Raw genomic sequence first — 22,608 nt, 5'->3', positions numbered from 1 at the left:
CAGGCGGCCCGCTCGGAATCCGAGGCCGGCGGGGGACCGGTGCACGTGGGCTCCGCGCCCCCTCGACCCTCTGCCCAGTGCCCCTTCCCGCTCGGAGCGTACCGGTCCCCGCCGGCTCCTTCTGCCACCACCTTCCACCGGGCCCCCGGGGCTGCAGGAGCGCGGGGCTGGCGGGGCGGCGACCAGGCTCAGCGGATCCCCGCTTCCCGCCTTCCCGGCGACCCCTCCCTGCGGGACGGAGCCCGAGGATCTCCCACCCCCAGGAGGCGTGAGGACGGGCTTTGAGCGACTGGGGCTCGCCCGCGTGTGCCCGGGAGGGCCAGGCTGCCCCAGGACGGGCTCGGCTTCCCAGGTGAGCCGGGTTGGGGAAGGCCCCGGGACCGCGCGGCCGAGCGGCTTGGAGGCTGCGAGAGGGCAGAGCGGGACGCGCGGGAGGCGGCCGCCCCCAGGCGCCCAGGGCCGGGCTCCCGAGCGCCGCCGCCGCAGCAGGTGGGGGCCCAGCGGGCGGGGGCGGGGCCGGGCTCGGGGCGGAGCCGCAGCGGCAGCGGCGGCGGCGGCGGCGGCGGCGGCGGCGCGGGCGGGGGCCGGGGCTGGGGCCAGAGCCGGAGCCCGAGCCCGAGCGGGAGCCGCGAGCCGGGCTGTAGGGGCGCCGGCGAGAGCTCGCCGCGCGTCGGGGCTGGAACCGGCCTGGCGGAGCGCGTCAGCGCCGCGGAGGCAGACAAAGGGCAGCTTGCACCCGGGCCGCCGCGCTCTCGGGTTCTGCTCGGTAAGTGGCTCCCCCTCCGCTGGCGTTCTCCTCCCGCCGCCCGCGCCTCTTGGAGTTCGGCGGGCTCTGGAGAAGCGGGGAAGAGTCGAGACTTCCGTGCTCGCTCTGTCGCCCCACTTCACCCTAACAATAAGCCCCCCAGGCCAAGCCACTGCCAAACTAGCGAGTTTCCCAGCGGCGGGGGTCTCCCGCGGGACCCGCCCGGCCGCCCGGAGTGACCTCCTCGCCCCCGGACCGCGAGCCGGTGCTGTCCTGGACCCAGTTGAGGTGGGAGGCCGCCGCTGGGCTCCCCGCGGTGTGTTTAGGGGAGGAGGACGTAGGGGCCGGGCTCCGCGAGGGGACCCCACCGCCGGGGACAGTCCCGAGCGCTAGGGGTCGCCGAGGGGCGGTTCACACTGCGAGTTGAGATTCGGATCGCGGTAGCGGGGTCTGCCCTAGCCCCCGATTATCCTCCCCTCCAGCCTCTTCCCTCCGCGTTCAAGGGTTAATACAGCGCCCTCGCCCCGCGCCACCAGACCAAGGCACCCACACTGCCGGTCGGTGCCCCTGGGAGAGGGGGAGTGGGGAGACCCCGCCGCTTTCCGCGCTCGGCGATCCGGAGCCCCAGCCCGCCAGAGAGGGCAGCGGCTCGGGTTTGACATACCAGCTGGGTCCCAGGCTGGCTCTCTCAGCCTCCTCCCGGATTGCTCCCTATCAGGAAAGCAATCGGAAGCCCCCGACTTTGCTTTTGTTCTGCCATCTACTCTCTGGAATCGGAGTTGAAGCCCGGGTGGGCGGATGCCCCGGGAGGGGGCCGTGGCGGGAGTTCCAGGTGCGGCCCCGAAGTGATCACTGGAGGTGGCGGCTGTTTCGCGCCTGTGGGTGGGGAATGGATTCCAATCGGCAATCGATACCAGGAGCCAGCAGTGGGTCAACAGCGTCCCGAAAGAGCACGGTGGCCGCGTACTGTCACGCGCCTCTCCAGCACTCTGGAAAGCACTACCTCGAGATGTGCATTTCCATTCATGGATCTGTGCCTGGGGGCTGATTAATGTCACCTCTCCCTGGGTTCTCTAAGGAGGAGTGTCCGTGATTGTTCAATTCAATAGCCATTTACTGGGAGGTTAATATCTTGCAATAACCTTAATGTAAAAGATACTTATTGAGCACCTACTATGTGAAAAGCAGAAATACTACAAACTTTTTTGATTTGTAGATATGTGTTGAGCATCTACTGTGTGCAAAGGTGAAGGGTCATGACGTTCTCAATGTAACAGATATTTATTGAGTACCTACTATGTTCAAGGTAGCTGTGTCTTATTACCTTGTTGTAATAGATATTTACTGAGCACCTACTCAGTAGGTGCAAAAGGCTTTTTTTTTGCTGAAGGGTTGGCCAGTGTACTTTTGCGGTACAGACAGAAACAAGGGAGAGAAAATTTAAGATCTTCAGACCCTTGAGTCTTCAACTTCTTTAGTGACCTGCATTTTAACCTTTCTGGACCGCTTGTATGGTATAGGAAGGATTGGTCTTCTACATATGAGAGCACACTCCTATGCTTGAGGGTTTCTCAGACAGAAGCAGGGCTGAATAATAAAAAGTCTTGCTCTGGAACCTCTTTCCAATTTCCTTTTCTTACATTAGAAAAGTCAGTTTCTTTGTGTAAAGCACCATGGAGTTATCACAGAGAATCAAAGGGCAATAAGCAAAGCCCCAATGCTCGAAGGAACGGAGAATCTGTGCTGGAGACAGACAGAAAGACAATCATCTAAACAAGGAAGGAACAAATGGAGAGAGAGGGAGCGTGAAGACAGGGCCAGTGGACCTTCCAGCCCCTCACTTCAAACGGATAGCAGTGGTGTTGGGGTGAGAGTCTTTATGTCCCATCATTACCCATGGCTGGGGACCTAGGGCTGGAATCAAATGGTTTTCCTGCTAAGAGATTTGATGAATCTCTTACTCTGATAATCTTAGGATCTTGAGATACACTGGAATATCCAGATTGGCAAGAAAATCATATTCTTTAGCAAATATTTGAGTATTTACAATGTTATATAGGCTTTTATCAGGGAAATGTAGTCTAAGACACAGTCTTTGTCCTAAAGAACTCTGGTTCATGAGGTAAACGTGTAAAATTACAACTTGGGCAGCATATATGAAAAACCAGAAGCAAATTCCTCCTGGAATTTAACATAAAAAAGTATTCTCACCTCATGGAACTGTGGCTTTTCTCTTATCAGACACTGAGAACTCTCTGCATGCCTTGTATGTTTATCTTTTTGCCTTGGCCTCCAGAAATTCCCGGTAAAGGCTTTATCCCAGCTTCTTGGTACAATGATTTTTATCTTCCTAAATTATTTCTGAGATTTTCCTTTTAAATTCTTTATTTAAAAAACTGTATTAGAGTATTTTTGTTGTGGACTTGAAAGCCTCTCTCAAATCTTTTCTGGAATTAAGCCTGTTTATGAAAGATACATAGAAAATATGGTAAGTACTAGATGAATGTGCTTATAAGAAAACAGGGAGAAACCATCAGGAATTTATAGAGAAAACAAACGGGCTACGCAAGATGAAATAGGATTCAGGTGAGCAAAAACAGCCACCAAAGACTTTCCTCCCAAATTGAGGGAAACAGCGTTGGCACAGGTGTCAAGGAAAACAAACCCTCTTTAGAATACTTTAGGCATTTGATAGATCTTCCTCTGGAATAGTTTCCATTCACTCAAAACACAAGCGTTGCTGGAACATTTTACTGTGTGTCAAGGATTATGCTAGGTGTCAGGTGGGGGGGTGTCACCCAGAACCAATTGAGCTTCAGCATGATCCCACAGCTGGCAAGAACCTTCATCTCCTGTTCTGGCTGTGGAGTAGCACTGCCTTGCATCTTGGCCATTCTTTTAAGCATTCCTGGAGTTTTTTCACCTGAGCTGAACTTGACTGTAATCTTCTTCAAGGCCAAGAATGTGACTTTTTTTTTTTCTCTGTATCCTTCCCTCCTTGCAGGCTCAGGCAGAAAGAATCAGTGGAGCAGGTGACAGTTATTTCACTGACCTCTATTGCCCATTTCTTCACCTCTTCCTGGCCTCATCAGAGCCTGCTGGCCTCGCTTCCTCTTCATCATTTTCAGCTGTTCAGAGCCTTTCACTGTATGAAAACTGGTCTCAGGGGAAAGCCAATCTGTCATCAGTCACTTTCTCTTGAATATGAATGTAGGTCACTGTGTTCTCTCTTCCAGGGGTCTTTGCACTTTAAGCCTTGTTATGGAATGAAAGGCGGTGTTCACCGTGAAAGGATGTGAGGCACAGACAAGTGGGTGTTGGAGGTAATTGGGGAGGCAAAGTGCCTTTCCTGGTGCTCCTGAAACCACCATCTCCTCACGTAGCCAGTCTTGTCAAGGGTCCGTGGAGTCCCATGATTCATGAAAGTCTGGAGGCTCCATTGCTTTTTATGATGGTGTAGTGGTTGAAGTCAGACAGTGGCTCTCTCTGAGCCACCTGTCAGCTTGGCCCTCATACATTCCACTCCAAAGTTTAAAGCTTTATCGTTTCAAAGGGAAATCCTTGCTTCTTTCCCTACATGTGCCCATTATTTTAAGGCAGCGATTCTCAACCTGGGCACTGTTGATGTCATGGGCCAGGTATTTTTTTTTTTACAAGGGATTTTTTAAAATTGCATTTTAGGTTTTGGGGTACATATGAAGAACATGCAAGATTGTTGCATAGGTACACACATGGCAGTGTGATTTGCTGCCTTCCTCCCCATCACCTATATCTGGCATTTCTCCCCATGCTATCTCTCCCCAACTCCCCACCACCCACTGTCCCTCCCCTATTTCCCCCGACAGACCCCAGTGTGTGATGCTCCCCTCCCTGTGTCCATGTGTTCTCCTTGTTCAACACCCACCTATGAGCGAGAACATGCAGTATTTGATTTTCTGTTCTTGTGTCAGTTTGCTGAGAATGATGGTTTCCAGGTTCATCCATGTCCCTACAAAGGACACGAACTCATCGTTTTTGATGGCTGCATAATATTCCATGGTGTATATGTGCCACATTTTCCCTGTCCAGTCTATCATCGATGGGCATTTGGATTGGTTCCAGGTCTTTGCTATTGTAAACTGTGCTGCAATGAACATTCGTGTGCACGTGTCCTTATAATAGAAGGATTTATAATCCTTTGGATATATACCTACTAATGGGATGGCTGAATCAAATAGAATTTCTATTTCTAGGTCCTTGAGGAATCGCCACACTGTCTTCCACAATGGTTGAACTAATTTACACTCCCACCAACAGTGTAAAAGTGTTCCTATTTCTCCGCATCCTCTCCAGCATCTGTTGTCTCCAGATTTTTTAATGATCGCCATTCTAACTGGCGTGAGATGGTATCTCAATGTAGTTTTGATTTGCATTTCTCTAATGACCAGTGATGATGAGCATTTTTTCATATGTTTGTTGGCCTCATGTATGTCTTCTTTTGTAAAGTGTCTGTTCGTATCCTTCGTCCACTTTTGAATGGGCTTGTTTGTTTTTTTCTTGTAAATCTGTTTTAGTTCTTTGTAGATTCTAGATATCAGCCCTTTGTCAGATGGGTAGACTGCAAAAATTTTTTCCCATTCTGTTGGTTGCCGATTCACTCTAATGACTGTTTCTTTTGCCGTGCAGAAGCTGTGGAGTTTGATTAGGTCCCATTTGTCTATTTTGGCTTTTGTTGCCAATGCTTTTTGTGTTTTGGTCATGAAGTCCTTGCCTATGCCTATGTCCTGAATGGTTTTGCCTAGATTTTCTTCTAGGGTTTTTATGGCGTTAGGTCTTATGTTTAAGTCCTTAATCAGTCTGGAGTTAATTTTAGTGTAAGGTGTCAGGAAGGGGCCCAGTTTCTGCTTTCTGCACACGGCTAGCCAGTTTTCCCAACACCATTTATTAAACAGGGAATCCTTTCCCCATTGCTTGTTTTTGTCTGGTTTGTCAAAGATGAGATGGTTGTAGATGTGTTGTGTTACCTCCGAGACCTCTGTTCTGTTCCATTGGTCTGTATCTCTGTTTTGGTACCAGTACCATGCTGTTTTGATTACTGTAGCCTTGTAGTATAGTTTGAAGTCCGGTAGTGTGATGCCTCCCTCTTTGTTCTTTTTGCTTAGAATTGACTTGGCTATGCGGGCTCTCTTTTGGTTCCATATGAAGTTTGAGGTGGTTTTTTCCAGTTCTGTGAAGAAGGTCATTGGTAGCTTGATGGGGATAGCATTGAATCTGTAAATTACTTTGGGCAGTATGGCCATTTTCACTATATTGTTTCTTCCTAACCATGAACATGGAATGTTCTTCCATCTGTTTGTGTCCTCTCTTATTTCGTTGAGCAGTGGTTTGTAGTTCTCCTTGAAGAGGTCCTTTACGTTCCTTGTTAGTTGTATTCCTAGGTATTTTATTCTCCTTGTAGCAATCGTGAATGGCAGTTCGTTCTTGATTTGGCTCTCTTTAAGTCTGTTATTGGTGTATAGGAATGCTTGTGATTTTTTCATATTGATTTTATATCCTGAGACTTTGCTGAAGTTGCTTATCAGTTTCAGGAGATTTTAGGCTGAGATGATGGGTCTTCTAGATATACAATCATGTTGTCTGCAAATAGAGACAATTTGACTTCCTCCTTTCCTATTTGAATACACTTTATTTCTTTTTCTTGCCTGATTGCTCCGGTTAAAGCTTCCAGTACTATATTGAATAGGAGTGGTGAGAGAGGGCATCCTTGTCTAGTGCCAGATTTCAAAGGGAATGCTTCAGTTTTTGCCCATTTAGTATGATATTGGCTGTGGGTTTGTCATAAATAGCTTTTATTATTTTGAGATACATTCCATCAATACCTAGTTTATTGAGGGTTTTTAGCATAAAGGTCTGTTGAATTTTGTCAAAGGCCTTCTCTGCATCAGTTGAGATAATCATGTGGTTTTTGTCTTTGGTTCTGTTTATGTGATGAATTATGTTTATAGACTTGCATATGTTGAACCAGCCTTGCATCCCCGGGATGAAACCTACTTGATCATGGTGGATAAGCTTTTTGATGTGCTGTTGCAGCCAGTTTGCCTGTATTTTGTTGAAGATTTTTGCTTCTATGTTCATCATGGATATTGGCCTGAAGTTTTCTTTTCTTGCTGAGTCTCTGCTGGGTTTTGGTATCAGGATGATGTTGGTCTCATAAAATGATTCAGGTTTTGGTATCAGGATGATGTTAGTCTCAGAAAATGATCCTCTTTTTGGATTATTTGGAATAGTTTCAGAAGGAATGGTACCAGCTCCTCTTTGTATGTCTGGTAGAATTCGGCTGTGAACCCATCTGGACCTGGACTTTTTTTTGGGTGGCAGGCTCTTAATTGCTGCCTTAACCAGATCTTGTTATTGGTCTATTCAGGGTTTTGACTTCTTCCTGGTTTAGGCTTGGGAGGATGCAAGTGTCCAGGAATTTATCCATTTCTTCCAGGTTTACTAGTTTATGTTCATAGAGTTGTTTGTAATAATCTCTGATGATGGTTTGTATTTCTGTGGAATCTGTGGTGATATCCCCTTTATCATTCTTTATTGCATCTCTTTGATTATTCGCTCTTTTCTTTTTTATTAATCTGGCTAGTGGTCTATTTTGTTGATCTTTTCAAAAAACCAGCTCCTGGATTTATTGATTTTTTGAAGGGTTTTTTGTGTCTCTATCTCCTTCAGTTCTGCTCTGATCTTAGTTATTTCTTATCTTCTGCTAGGTTTTGAGTTTTTTTGATCTTGCTCCTCTAGCTCTTTCAATTTTGACAATAGGGTGTCGATTTTAGATCTCTCCTTCCTTCTCATGTGGGCATTTATTGCTATATATTTTCCCCTAGAGACTGCTTTAAATGTGTCCCAGAGATTCTGGTATGTTGTATCTTCATTCTTGTTGGTTTCGAAGAACATCTTTATTTCTGCCTTCATTTCATTGTTTATCCAGTCAACATTCAAGAGCCAGTTGTTCAGTTTCCATGAAGCTGTGCATTTCTGAGTTAGTTTCTGAATTCTGAGTTCTAACTTGATTGCGCTGTAGTCTGAGAGACTGTTTGTTATGATTTCTGTTCTTTTGCATTTGCTGAGGAGTGATTTACTTCCAATTATGTGGTCAATTTTAGAGTAGGAGCAATGCGGTGCTGAGAAGAATGTATATTCTGTGGATTTGGGGTGGAGATTTCTATAGATGTCTATTAGGTTTGCTTGGTCAAGGTCTGAGTTGAAGTCCTGGATATCCTTGTTAATTTTCTGTCTTGTTGATCTGTCTAATATTGACAATGGGGTGTTAAAGTCTCCCACTATTATTGTGTGGGATTCTAAGTCTCTTTGTAAGTTCATTAAGACCTTGCCTTATGTATCTGGGTGTCCCTGTGTTGGTTGCGTATATATTTAGGATCGTTAGCTCTTCTTGTTGCATTTATCCTTTTAGCATTATGTAATGTCCTTCTTTGTCTCTTTTGATCTTTGTTGATTTAAAGTCTATTTTATCAGAGACTAGGATTGAAATCCCTGCTTTTTTTTTGCTCTCCATTTGCTTGATAAATCTTCCTTCATCCCTTTATTTTGAGCCTTTGTGTATCCTTGCATGTGAGATGGGTTTCCTGGATATAGCACACTGATGGGCTTTGGCTTTTTATCCAATTTGCCAGTCTGTGTCTTTTGATTGGGGCATTTAGTCCATTTACATTTAGGGTTAATATTGTTATTGTGAATTTGATCCTGCCATTTTGATGGTAGCTGGCTGTTTTGCCCGTTAGTTGATACAATTTCTTCACTGTGTTGATGCTCTTTAACATTTGGTATGTTTTTGGAGCGGCTGGTACTGGTTGTTCCTTTCTATGTTTAGTGCCTCTTTCAGGAGCTCTTGTAAAGCAGGCCTGGTGGTGATGAAATCTCTGAGTACTTGCTTGTTTGCAAAGGATTTTATTTCTCCTTTGCTTATGAAGCTTAGTTTGGCTGGATATGAAATTCCAGGTTGAAAGTTCTTTTCTTTAAGGATGTTGAATATTGGCCCCCACTCTCTTCTGGCTTGTAGGGTTTCTGCTGAGAGATGTGCTGTGAGTCTGATGGGCTTCCCTTTGTGAGTAACCCAACCCTTCTCTCTGGCTGCCCTTAGCATTTTTTCCTTCATTTCAACCCTAGTGAATCTGACGATTATGTGCCTTGCGGTTACTCTTCTTGAGGAATATCTTTGTGGTGTTCTCTGTATTTCCTGGACTTAAATATTGGCCTGCCTTGCTAGGTTGGGGAAGTTTTCCTGGATAATATCCTGAAGAGTATTTTCCAGCTTGGATTCATTCTCTCCGTCACATTCAGGTACACCTATCAAACGTAGATTAGGTCTTTTCACATAGTCCCATATTTCTTGGAGACTTTGTTCATTCCTTTTTACCCTTTTTTTCTCTAATCTTGCCCTCTCGTTTTATTTCATTGAGTTTATCTTTGACCTCTGATATCCTTTCTTCTGCTTGGTCAATTTGGCCGTTGAAACTTGTGTATGCTTCGCGGGGCCAGATATTTTTTTTATTAAGGGGAGCTGTCCTGTGCATTACAGGACACTTAACAGCATCCCTGGCCTCCACCCCCTGGATGCCAGGAGCACCATACACCAGCCCGCTCCCCAAGTTGTGACAACCCAAAATGTCTCTAGCCATTGCCAAGCATGCCCTGGGAAACAAAATCACTGTTGCTTCAGAAGCACTGTTCTAAGGGTTGTTGATTATTATGTATCATGCCATATAAGAGAGCCCTTATCTAATATAATTTAGTTCTTTTCAATAAAGAGGAACTTTGTTAACATGGTAGAACTTTTCATATAAATAATTTCTTAAGTCAGAATAAATATCCTTTTTTTCAGACCTCATATCCTAAACTGGTTATTATATTAAGTTCATCTTTTGAAGCAAAAAGCCTCAAATTCTTCCTCTTCTAGTGTGGCTGATTTATATACCAGAACTGTGGGTAGCAGAACCACCATTACCCACAAGATCATCCCAACTTGCTGCTTGGGCAGTGCCTGGTAACCACCAGTAGGGTAGGAAAATGGCAGGGAGGATTCAGTTCCAGTGGGCTTGATTCTTATGTAATTTGATGGGTCCTCTTTAAGGAAAAGACAAAATGATGAGGGGAACACACTGCTAGGGCCCCTCCCAGGCCTTAGAAGGGATCCTGTGAGGACAAGTGATGGGCTCCAAATTTAACTTTTGTTAGCGTTGTGGGAAAGCTGTCTTTGGGAAAGGTTTTGAGGAATGACTGAACAGCTGTATCTGCAAGAATGGGTAACTAGTCCTACCTATGACTGAGAGGAGCTAAGAGAAGTTTCTCCAAGTGTTGACTTAAATTGAGAGCATGGATCAAAATGGAATTGTTCAATCCAGGGTGACCTGTATTTCTGTTAACATCTGCCGTCAAAAGTAAGAACTTCCATATCTTCAGCAACGCCAGGTCCACATCAGCAGCATCATAGGTGAAATGAGAGGCAGGGTTCGTTCCGGTTTAGCAGGAGGCTCTGCGTTCCACTAGTTGGTAGTGGTAACTTACTGCACCTTGTAAACGAGGTTGGTCAGTGTCCAAGTTATTGCCTCGGGAACTGAATGAAACTCTTTTCCAGGTCACTCTGATGGTATTTGAAGAGTTTACAATAGGAGTACATTGATTCAAACTTCTCTTTTAGAATAACTGAGCCTGGAATGAGAGGTCCTTGCTTTAAAACAGGCCAGTCAGGAAATACTTGCCACTCATTTTGGGGGGCAAGTACTTTAAGTACAGTCATGTGCTACATAATGACATTTTAGTCAATGAAGGACTGCATATAGGACTATGAAACTGTAAGATTATAATACTATATTTTTTCCTGTGTCTTTTCTATGTTTAGAAATGTTTAGGTGTACAAATACTCACCACTGTGATACAGTTGCCTACAGTGTTCAGTACAGTAGCATATGTACAAAGTTGTAGCCTAGGAGCAATAGGCCATACCATGTAGCCTAGGTATTTAGGCTATTCCATCTAGGTTTGTGTAAGTACGCTCTATGATGTTCCTATAAGCAGGAAATTGACTAATGGTGCATTTCTCAGATGGATCCCCATCAAGTGAGGCATGACGGTATGAATTTAAGAAATTAAAATAATAAGGCTTTAAAAATGAAACTATAATTCAGACTTTTCATTAATTAATCTTTCTTCTTAGTTTAGATCACCTGAGCTTCACTGAGGAAGACAGTGTTCTAATTGTTGCTTTAGCATATAAATGTTAACTATACATGCCGGGCCCTGCACAAGATTGATCTGGCAATATATCAATGTCTAGATGTAACAAAAATATAAGAAATATTCTACATGAAGATTTGCTGTAGGAGGGATTTCTTTTAAAGCATTGCTAGTCTTTCATTTGTATTTAAACAAATTTGGTTTGTATAAAATTTTTTTAAGTTGCGACCTGTTTGGAGATTCTGGGTCAAATGTGCACACAGTCACAGAAATTAGACATGAAAGAGATTTTGGGGGTTTCTGAGCAGCCCTGCCTGCCCACTGTACAAATGGAGAAACTGAGGCTGAGAGTGGTTAGGTGGCTTGCCAATGTCACACAGAGGTCAGCTGGGAGGCCGGGGCTAGGAGCCAGGAGCTCACCCCATCTCCTTGACACTCAGTGCTGCTGGGACATTGTTCTTCTGTCTTCCTGATTGTCAGAGTGTGTTGGTATAGGGAGACCAGGCAGGAACAGAGTTTGATAACTTGTCTCATTTCCAGGGCACCTGATCCTGAGAGAACTGCTCATTAATTCAAACTGATTACATCTATGCCAAAGGTGTGTGTAAACACAGGCAGTACTTAAACAATCACAGAAAAAGGGAGACAGTTTGATTGATGAAATGAGATTATTTTATAAAAACTTCCTTCAGTGCTTTTTTATGTCGTCTTTACAGTAAATCACTAGAATGAAAACATTTATTTGTCTACTTAAGAAAGTAATAGTATATGCATTATGGAAGGTAGCAAGAAGAATAAGCAAATTGTACCTGTGATACTTTAACCCCATTCATATTTTGCTGTGTTTATTTTTAGTGGTTTTCTTAGCTCATTTTAAGACTCAGCTGAACAATTGAGACCATGTTGTACATGTAATTTTAATCTTTCTTGCCTTTTTTATTAAACAATATATGTGTTATTGTGAACATAATTTTTGTGAACATAAACTCATTGTGAACATAATTTTTTTGTTTTTCTACAATGTCAGAGTTTTATGGATGTCATTATTATTATTATTTAAGTTCTGGGATACATGTGCAGAACATGCAGGTTTGTTACATAGGTATACATGTGCAATGGTGGTTTGCTGCACCCATCAACCCATCATCTACATTAGGTATTTCTCCTAATGCTATCCCTCCCCTAGCCCCACACCACCTGACAGGCCCTGGTGTGTGATGTTACCCTCCCTGTGTCCATGTGTTCTCATTGTTGTGAACATAATTTTTAAGTTTGGTCCTAATTTCTCCTTGCTGTATCACTGCGTATGCAACTTTATGTCTGGGATTTTTCTACAGTTTGGATTGTTTTCTTGGTATACATTCCCAAAGAGTGAAATTACTGAGGCAAGGATGTGCTTGCGTTATGTTAAATGGCTTTACCAAAATGGTGTACCGGTTTCCCTTATATTGATAGCATGCTATTAATGATGACATTTCACCATACTACTGATGACATAACAGTACATTTTTTTGTAATTACTTATGTGGCAAAGTAAAGGTGTCTTTATTGCTTTCATTTACATTTTGTTTACCAGTACAGCTAAACATTTTTCTATAGGATTTTTTATAGGACTTGTATGTGTGTGTGTGTGTGTGTGTGTGTGTGTGTGTGTGTGTGTGTGTGTGTTGTATTTTGTTGTTGTTTTTGTTTTGGTGAATTATCTATTTGAGTGTAGTGGTTTAAAAAAAAATGACCTGTATATAGAAAGTCATTTGTCAAAAGGAAAAACAATAACCTCTGATGTCATAGGCATAATGGCCATTTTATAAAGAATTCCATCCAACTCTCATGTTCCATGATTCCAACACCTCCAGTGCCATCTTTCAGGCAAAACATGTTGTTCATAGTAGTAGAGTGGCCTGTTAGTTCCTGAAGCAAGCTTAGATGGAAAGATAGAGTGCTTTATCCTCTTAGTGGTGGCCAAATTACCTTGAGCATTTGCTAAGTGCTTCACAGGCCTTAATTCTTAATTCTTACAACAGTCTCTGAAGTGGGTCCTGTCACTTCTCTCCATTTATACATGAGGAGAGTATTGCATAGAAAAGTAAAATAACATAACCACAGTCACATACACTTTTAACAACTGCTAACTACCTCTGGATCTTTGCTAACATGGCCTGCCTCCATTGTATACTTGGTCTTGGGGGGAGTTAGGCTTAGGAATATTAGCAACTTTGAACTCTACTGCCTATTTCAGGGAGACTTTGTGCTATAAGGCAATTTTACTGTCTTAAATTTCCTTATCTTCTATATCTCTTATCCTTCCCTGTGTTTTCCATCCTTTTTTAAAAAATCTCTCCAAGATAACATTCTGAATAGTTACTTCTGACCTGTCTTCCAAGTCACAATATATCTCTTCAGCTGTATCTAATCTGTGGTTAAATCCATTTGTTTATTGCATTCTCAATTTTGATTACTGAATTTCCAATCTAGAATTCTAGTTTTTTTTCAAATCTGCAGTTACTTTATATGGTTCTTGGTTCTTTATTGTAATTTTTATGTATAGCATTTAGCTGCATGAGCATAGTAAGCATAGATATTTTACATTCTATATCTGGTAATTTTTCTATCTGGAATTCCCAAGCATCCTTTTTTTTCCTGTCTTTTGTTTGTTCTTGTTCTCCTGCTGGTTCATATTTATGCTTTCATGTCTCCTTGTGTACCTTATTATCTTTAAATGTGTTCTGGATATTGTCTTGAAAAAATATATGCATGAACAGCATGTGTCATTTTAAGATGATGGTGTTTTTATATTTTAATCTCTGAAATCAGTATGTGTTTTATGTCATGAATTATTACAACTATAATTGACAGCATTTTTTCTTTTTCATTGGTATGTATATAACAGTGCTTCATATAATTAGTGATATTTAACATTTCAGAACATTTGATAATTTGAGGCTTTGGATAATCATAATAAAGATGACCAGAGTCCAAGAGAGAATTTTAATTAACTTCTGAAGGCTTTTGGGGTACCAGCAATAGTGGGTCAATTTTGGGGCTTGAGATTTTCTAGATCACCCAGATGACAGGAAGCCAGAGTAGTTTACTTTTTGTTCTCTCTTACTTCTAGGGTATATCAGGGGGTGTCCAAGGGAAAGAATACAGTCATGTGTTCTTAGTTTCTGTTTCTGGTTGGGCCAGTAAAGCCCCTTCCTCGTCCCTCTTTTCCGCTTATCACTAGAGACAAAAACTAGAACCATGGCTTCAGGCTGCTCAAAGCCTAAAATGAAACAAAACAGAACAACAACAACAACAACAACAAAATAAGGTGGGTTGGACACTTGGAGCTCTTTGGGGTCCTACTGTAAGTGTAAAGTGGTTTACCAGGCCTTAGGGAGGTCCTGGCCTCTTGATTCCATGAGGCCATCAATGCACTGCTCAGCTTCATAGCTCACTGTTTTGGATTGACAAACCCCTCCAACTGGGTAAAAGTGGCCCCTAGTACTGAGGCCCACATGTCTAGATCTATTTCTTTTCTCACATCTTAAATTTGAAATTCCTCCCTATCCCGTTAGCTTTTTGGTGCTTTTAGGATGTTTTTTGTTGTTGTTTGTTTGTTGTTAACCTCATCCAGGTTTCTTCATTGTGTTCACTGGGAAGGTTGGCTCAGATCATCCAGTTCATCACGGCTGGGAGATGGTGGGACCCAGTCAGATCTTAGAGACTGACAGGAGAGAAGCGCAAGTGATCAGCTGGTCTTTGCCTGACTGTGACTAGAGAACTTTCTCTATCTGCTCCCAACACATCACCCTGGTTGCAGCTGGAAAGGAAGTTGGGATGGCTAAATTTCCACTGACTGGACATAGCCACATGTAGATACATTTGCCTGCATAGAGGAGACTAATTTCTCAGGCTGTTCCTAATAAGGCAAGTGACCTGGCTGAGAAGGCAATCACAGGAGTGCTACCTGCAGCCCTATCTTCAACCTGCTTCTTTTTTCTCACCTATACTCTCCTGCAAAAGATGGGAATTTAGGACCCAGGGAAGTGTTGAGGGAGGAAGCTGCTTTCTAATTCAGCAACTGTTAAGAAGTAAAAAATGTAGGCTGTATGTAGCTGGGCAAGGTTCCTTCCATTCAAACTAGACCCCAACATTTTCATGTTGAAGGCAGAGCTTCTCTTCCGTGGCCCAGGCTATTCCTTGTGGAGGCTGAACCATCAGGTCCAGGCTCAGGAGTCAAGATAGCCTTTCCAGATTACTCTGCTTGATGCTGAGGCTTGGAGCATTATGATAGTTTATGACTTTCAGAAGCCACGTGCTCAACCACGTGTTCTTGGGATCAGCAGCCACATCTATTTTCCTCTTACCCTGCTCCAACTCTTCCCCCAACTTTCAAGAAGCCAGAGAAGTTTACAAAAAGGAAAGTATATTTCTTGAGTTTGAAAAGGTTAGACAAAGGGAGCCTGAGTGGTGGGAACTCCTCATCCTCCACCTTACCAGAGCCTCCATTTGTTTTGGGGGTGTGGGAGTAGGGTGGTGGCAGCTTTTATTTTTATTTTTGACTACCTTTTTCCCTGGAAACCTTAGAGCTGAGCTATCCTCTCAGAGATTGCTATCTGCCCAGGGAACCACAGCCTCCTCTACCCTTCAGGTGTGGAGTCATTGGGTAAAGAGAAGGAAGGTGTGGACGTGCCCCTCTGGAAAGGGCCCTGTCTTGTGGGGAGGTATCCCCACCAACTTTCTGGAGACCACCCCATACCATGGATCCTTTTATGTATTCCACAATAATTTACCCTTCTGATTTTTAATTTTACAATGCTTCACACATAGGAAGGACTATAGATAAATTAGTCTAGCATATTGCTAGAAATAGAATCTTCCCATTAGATATAAGTAACTGTCCATAAAAGAACAAATCTGTAACCCCTCTCCCAGGTAATTCTAGATTGTGACCGATCCTTTGGAAGAAATGATAAATGACTCAATTAATTTTGAAGAGGCAAATTTTCTGTTCTCCTGGAAAATTTACCCTTCCATGATTATTTTTGGAGGCAGAATGGCCAGAAAGCCCTACCAGCCATAAGAATTTATGAACCATGACATTTGAAAACTTTCAGCCTGAGATGAAGTAAATTAATTCCTCCAGCATGATTCACTTTAGGTACAAGCCCAGATTTCTTTTATCAGTAACTTGGGCTCTAAAGGGGATTTTTCTAAAGAGGCGTAGTTATTTGAGACCCATCAGGGCCATTTTCTGTATTTCTTTCGTCAAATTTTCAATTTATGTGGATTTCAGGTTTTTTTTTCCAGTTATTTTGAGACCATCTTGTCTGCTAATAAGAGATAATGTGCTGCCTTTTCAATATCATATGTGAAAGCCGCAGGGAGTTCAGATAGAGTTAGCTGAGCAAATTTCACTATCAGAGACCAAGACATCACCTTCCGTACACGGTGGGCTTTTTACCAAGTGTCCAGAACTTTTAAAGAACTCAGAATGGTAAAGCATTATAACTCATTCAATAGAAAAAAGGAACAGAGAAGTTCAGAAATCTGAAATGATTTTATTTGTAAGAGGAGAATAAGGAAGATGATTATCATAAATCACATAGGAAGAGGAGGTGAGAAATATGTAACGATAGTGTAACTATGGTGGACTGCTTTGAGCTTTCTAGATCAGAGGTGAGAAAATGAAAAATTTCTTATGAATTATTGTAAAGTTTCAATACCTGCAGTGTGGGACTCGAAGAGGGCTTTAACAACCCAGCCATCTGCTGTGTAATAAAGCCAGAGAAATATGTGCCATCAAAGTGACACGGAGAAGAATATTAGGGTATACAGAGTAGGAGAGAGGGTCTTACACTGTGAGTGAGAATATATCTAGTAAGTAGTTCTAGGTATGTTGTGGCCCGAATAACTGTCCATTTTTCTATACTTTACTATTTTCTTGAGCTGAATGGAAACTAAGGACAAATAAAAAAAGACTCAGGTTGTTATTAAGTTTGTTGGGTCTCTGCATGATTCCAAAGTGATAATGCTCTCAATTGAAGTACTTTAGCTAAAAGCTTAAAGTCTTGTTTCCAAATTTTTATGCCTGCTTTTATTTTTCAAAAGTTATTCAGTGAATTTGTTAATCCTGAAACACTTCCTTTCTTATGAGTAGTCTTTGAAAGTGAGCCTGAAATGCATTTCTGAACTAGAGGCAGTAAAAAAAATCTGTTGGCTTTTCTTTCCAGTTTATTCAGAAGCAGATCCCCAGAATCAAATCTATCCATCGTTTACCTGCTGAATTTTCTCCCTTCGTTAACCAACAAACAACACAGTGTTTTGCTCTACAATTTGAGTTAAGGATTTGGCTTTCATAATATATTAAGTAACCTTCTAGGTTTCTCTTCCACCTCTGCTATTGATAAGAAATAACAATAGAATTATTATTTAATTATCACCACCAAAAGCAATGTCAGATTTCAGTAATCTAAAACTATTTAAAAAAAACGATTTAAAGCCGGGCGCGGTGGCTCAAGCCTGTAATCCCAGCACTTTGGGAGGCCGAGGCGGGTGGATCACGAGGTCAAGAAATCGAGACCATCCTGGTCAACATGATGAAACCCCGTCTCTACCAAAAATACAAAAAATTAGCTGGGCATGGTGGCGCGTGCCTGTAATCCCAGCTACTCAGGAGGCTGAGGCAGGAGAATTGCCTGAACCCAGGAGGCGGAGGTTGCGGTGAGCCGAGATCGCGCCATTGCACTCCAGCCTGGGTAACATGAGTGAAACTCCGTCTCAAAAAAAAAAAACGATTTAAAAACTGCCTTAAACTTAGATTATTTGAAATAAGATCTTTCCTTTCCAGTAATGGATACCTAGAAAAGCAGGTGTATAGCTGTTGATATGGGGGACACATGCAGGAGTGTATACAGTTATGATTATTGGGCAGTCATAAGCTTTTTTCCTAGAAGGACACTCAAAACATTGTTAGTAGTGATAAAGTAGGAAGTGATTGAGAATTGGTGTGAGGGAAGGGATTTGTTAGTTTATATTTTATTATTTAATGTTTTAAACAAGCATACTTAATAAGTAAATAAGGAGAAAATTAAGAAGGTGGACAAAAAAGAAGCCAGCCACTGTTTATAAGATCCTGTTATGAATTTAACCTCTAGACCAGGAGTCCGCAACCCCTCGGCAACGGGACTAGTACCAGGTCTATGACCTGTTAGGAACTGGACTGTGCAGCAAGAGGTGAGCTGTGGGCAAGCAAGCAAAGCTTCATCTCTATTTACAGCCGCTCTCCATTGCTTGCCTTACTGCCTGAATCTGCCTCCTGTCAGATCAGTGGTGGCATTCGATTCTCATAGGAGCATAAGCCCTATTGTGAACTGTACATGCCAGGGAGCTAGGTTATACACTCCTTACAAGAATCTAATATCTGATGATCTGTTAGTGTCTCCCATCACCTCCAGTTGGGACTGTCTAGTTACAGGAAAACAAGCAGGGCTCCCACTGATTCTATATCATGGTGAGTTGTATCCATCTCCCATACCCACCCCTGTACATAGAAAAATTGTCCTCCTTGTAACTGGTCCCTGATGCCAAAAAGGTTGGGGACCACTGCCCTAGACTACTTTGTCATTAGAAATTCTATTTTGTATTAATCATCAGACCAAAATCTATAGGAACATATGGTCAATAGAGATCACATACATCCTTCATGGTTTTCTGGAACACATTCTGCAGCATTTTTTAAAGTCTTCTCATACCGATGTCTTCTTTGAGCCTCCTAGTGGCACCGTCTGGTATTTTGAGCCAGGGTTATGTGATTTCCATTTTACAGCGGGGAAAACTGAAGCTCAGGGAATTTGTGTGGCTTGTCTTAGATGATATAGTTACTACCTAGTTCCCTGGTAGTCCAGGACTAGAAGCCATGTTTGATTCCACATCGGTGTTCTTTTATCCCTGGTAAAAAGAACTTTGTTCTTTATTCCGGACGTTCTTTTTTTAAATACTCCGAGCTGCCTCCTCTCTGGTTTTGTGCCATTGCATCTATTTCATTCTGTCTTGAATCATGGTTAGATGTGTAACTGTTTTCCTCATTAATTTCAGCAATGTAGGCTGTCTCTCTTTTTGTAGCCTCTGTCTGGTACATTATGGCACATATATTCATTACTTAGTCTTTTCTCTTATGGAATTGGATTTAAGATATTTTCCCCCAGATAATTATACATTTCTAGGAAAACAAAAGGAATAAAGGGAGCCATTTTTACAAAACTAGTGTCATTTTTCACAGGAGAATTGGAATCACATGCTATTTGAGCTGGAAAAAAATAATCAAGACTATTTACTCTCTTGTTTTATAAATGAAGAACCTGAAGATCAAATAACTTACTGAAGATCCCACAGGGAATTAGAGGTGTCATGGTATGCAGAGCCAGGTTCTCCTCATTTCTAGCCAAGCCATCCTGCTGCTGCAACAGTTATTACAGAGACTGGCCACCAAGCTTTAGATGGATGGTCAGTGCTGGCAAAGTCAGGTCATGCTACATTAAAACTACAAATGTGAAGAGTTTTAATACTGAAAAAGAAAAGGCTGTACCGAGCTTATTTTTCCAAGTTTTAATGAATGATTTTGCAGCTCTACCTCCTTTTAAAGCAAACTTGCTACATAAACATCAGCATTTCCACAAAGGAGTTCACAGTAGGAATCCTTGAGATAAGTACCTACACCAGGTGCATTTGCAACAGAGAAAAATCACCCTCACTTGTTGGGTAAATCCGGGTGCACAACATCAATGTGAAGGGAGGGATTAATAGTAATTTTTATCTCACCTGCAGCCTTTTTAAAACAGGAGTTGTTTCTGACATGGTGAGTGAACTCCTTCCTCAGGGAGCAGAGGCCACATATTCATGGGGTGGAAACCTAATTCCTCATGCAACAGTGTTGGGAGGTGGGGTCTTTGGGAAGGTGTTTAGGTCATGAGGGTTCTGTCCTCATGAATAGAGTAATGCTGTCATAAAATGACTTAATGGAGGAAGTTTGGTTCCTTTCTTGCCTTTCTGCCTTCTGCCATATCTGGAGGATGCAGGGTTCAAATTATCATCTTGGAAGCAAAGATTGGACCCTCAATAGACACTGAAGCTGCCAGTTCCTTGATCTTGGGCTTCCAGAACTGTGAGAAATAAATTTCTGTTCTTTATAAATGACCCAATCTCAGGTATTCTGTATTAGCAGCACAAATGGACTAAGACAACACCCCAGTTCCTAAATTCACTTCTGAGTGCTAAATGCTATTCCCAGTTTTTTTGTTTGTTTGTTTGTTTTGCTGAAGCCACCCAAAGGAAAAACAGCAAAAGAATTCTAAAGAGGGAGACACTATCACAAAGTGTAAGGCAAAGATTTCGTGAGGAAGATGCCAAAAGCAATGGCAACAAAAACAAAAATTGACAAATGGGACCTAATTAAACTAAAGACCTCTACACAGCAAAAGAAACTATCAAGGGTAAACAGACAGTCTACAAAATGGGAGAAAATATTTGTAAACTATGCATCCAACAAAGGTCTGTTAATAATATCCAGAATCTATTGGGAACTTAAATGAATCAACAAGCAAGAAGCAGCCCCATTAATAAGTTTGCAGAGGAGATGAACAGATACTTTTCAAAAGAAGACATACACGGGGCAAACAAGCATGTGAATAAAATGCTAACATCACTAATCATTAGGAAATGCAAGTCCAAAGCACAGTGAAATACCATCTCACATCAGTCAGAGTGGCTATTATTAAAAAGTCAAAAAATAACAGATGCTGGCGAGGTTGTGGAGCAAAGGGAATGTTCATGCACCGCTGGGGGGAATTTAAATTAGTTCAGCCATTATGGGAGGCGGTTGGGTGATTTCTCAAAGAATTCAGAGCAGAATTACCATTTGACCCAGCAATCCTTTTTTTGGATATAAACCCAAAGGAATTTAAATCATTCTACCATAAAGACACAGGCATGTGTATGTTCATCATAGCACTATTCACAATAGCAAGAAATGGGATCAACCTAAATGCCCATCAACAATGGACTAAAGAAAACATGGTACATGTACACTGTGGAATACTATGCAGCCATAAAAAGAACGAGGAGATCATGTCCTTTGCAGCAACGTGGTTGGAGCTGGAGGCCAATATCCTAAGAAAACTAAAATACGAACAGAAAACCAAATACTGCATATTCACACATAAAAGTAGGAGCTGAACGTTAAGTACATATGGACACAAAGAAACAACAGACATTGGGGCCTTCTTGAAGATGGAAGGAGGTAAAAGGGTGAGGATTCAAAAACTGCCTATCAGATACTATTCTTATTTTGTGAGTTGCAAAATAATCTGTACACAAACTCCTGTGACATGTGATTTATTTATATAACCTGCACATGTGCCCCTGAACCTAAAAGTTAAAAAAAATAAATTCTAGCATCTAATGTTAAATAGAAAGGTAAAATAGATTTCATTTTAAGTTACATAATGAAATAACAATGTGTCAGGTCTGTGGAAGTCTCAAGGACAGGATTTGCCAATGAAGCAGTATAGTGTAGTTTGTATGAGGCATATACCTTTTATGCCAAGCCCTGCTTGATTCATAGGGTCCCAGGTGGCACCAACGCAAGTAGGCATAGTTGGAAAGGACCTCATGAGAATGGAGGTCTCTACGAATTCAATCCAGTTTAACAAATATTTCAGTAGGTGCTGTAGGAGAGGTACAGTAAAAATTACAGGACAGACCCTGCTCTCCTGGAGTTTGGAGCCTGTGCTTTGTCTTCCAAACTTGTTTGCACATTGGAATCACCTGGGGACCCTAAAAAATATTGATGTCTGTGCCCAGCCCACCACCTTAGAGCTTGTGATCTGATGGTTCTGGGGTCTGGCATGAGGTTTGGAATTTTAAAAAGATGATCCTCAAGTGCAGACAAGTTTGGGAACTAATGGTATGTGTTGGCATTCTCAACTTTGGCTACATCAGAATCTCCTGGAGACTGTATATGCCTGTTTGCATACATTACCTACACACCACATGCATGTGTGTGAGGCATGTGTCATACATTTGTGCCCAGGCTCTAGCCCCAGAGATTCTGATTTATGTGGCATGGGGTCTGGACATCAGTTTTATTTAAAACCCCAAGTTAGGTGCATGTTAGAATCATCTGTGGCATTTTAAAAATACTGATGTCTGGGTCTCACTCCAGAGACTAGGGTTTAATTGGTTGGAGTCTAGTCTGGGAATCAGATTTTTTGTGAAGCTGCTTAGGTGATTCAGATATACAACCAAGATTGCCATTCCCTAGGTTAACCAGCAACAACGCCAGGGTTACCTTGTACGTAGGTAGGTGCTCAAAAAAATGAGAACATATGAAACAATAGAAGGATTTATAAAAATGTTAGTGCTAAAAAGTGGTGTACTGCTGGTTCTTTGGACATTTCTGTAGGCCTGAATATGTTATGCTGTGATTTGGATCAAGAGTAGGCAGCAAAACTTAACAAATTCAGCTCACGACCACAGCCTTCATTGTGGCTACCAGTGGAACTTTGAGCTGAAACTGACAGCCAAGATCTTCCTAATTACCCTGTTCCTTGTATCTGCAGTGATAGGAGTGGCACATCTGCATGTCATTCCTC

General features: G+C 42.4%; 1 protein-coding gene across 3 annotated transcripts in view; it reads left to right on the top strand.

The window, feature by feature from the left end:
* Nucleotides 1-267: 267 nt before the first annotated feature.
* The window catches only part of MAPK4 (mitogen-activated protein kinase 4), a 176,940-nt gene continuing 154,599 nt past the window's right edge, over nucleotides 268-22,608 (top strand). The window contains exon 1 of one of the 3 annotated variants that reach the window (XM_037738932.1): nucleotides 268-352. The gene's annotated coding sequence lies outside the window, so the exon portion shown is untranslated. Of the gene's footprint in view, nucleotides 353-645; nucleotides 767-22,608 lie in introns of those variants that run through there. The other 2 variants (XM_017529582.2, XM_017529581.2) reach the window with 2 other exon arrangements.

Source organism: Cebus imitator, unplaced genomic scaffold, assembly GCF_001604975.1.
Source record: "Cebus imitator isolate Cc_AM_T3 unplaced genomic scaffold, Cebus_imitator-1.0 Scaffold60, whole genome shotgun sequence".
In the NCBI taxonomy this organism is placed as follows: Eukaryota; Metazoa; Chordata; class Mammalia; order Primates; family Cebidae; genus Cebus; species Cebus imitator.
Note: the sequence above shows the minus strand (reverse complement) of the source record. Positions and strands in the feature narration are given on the sequence as shown.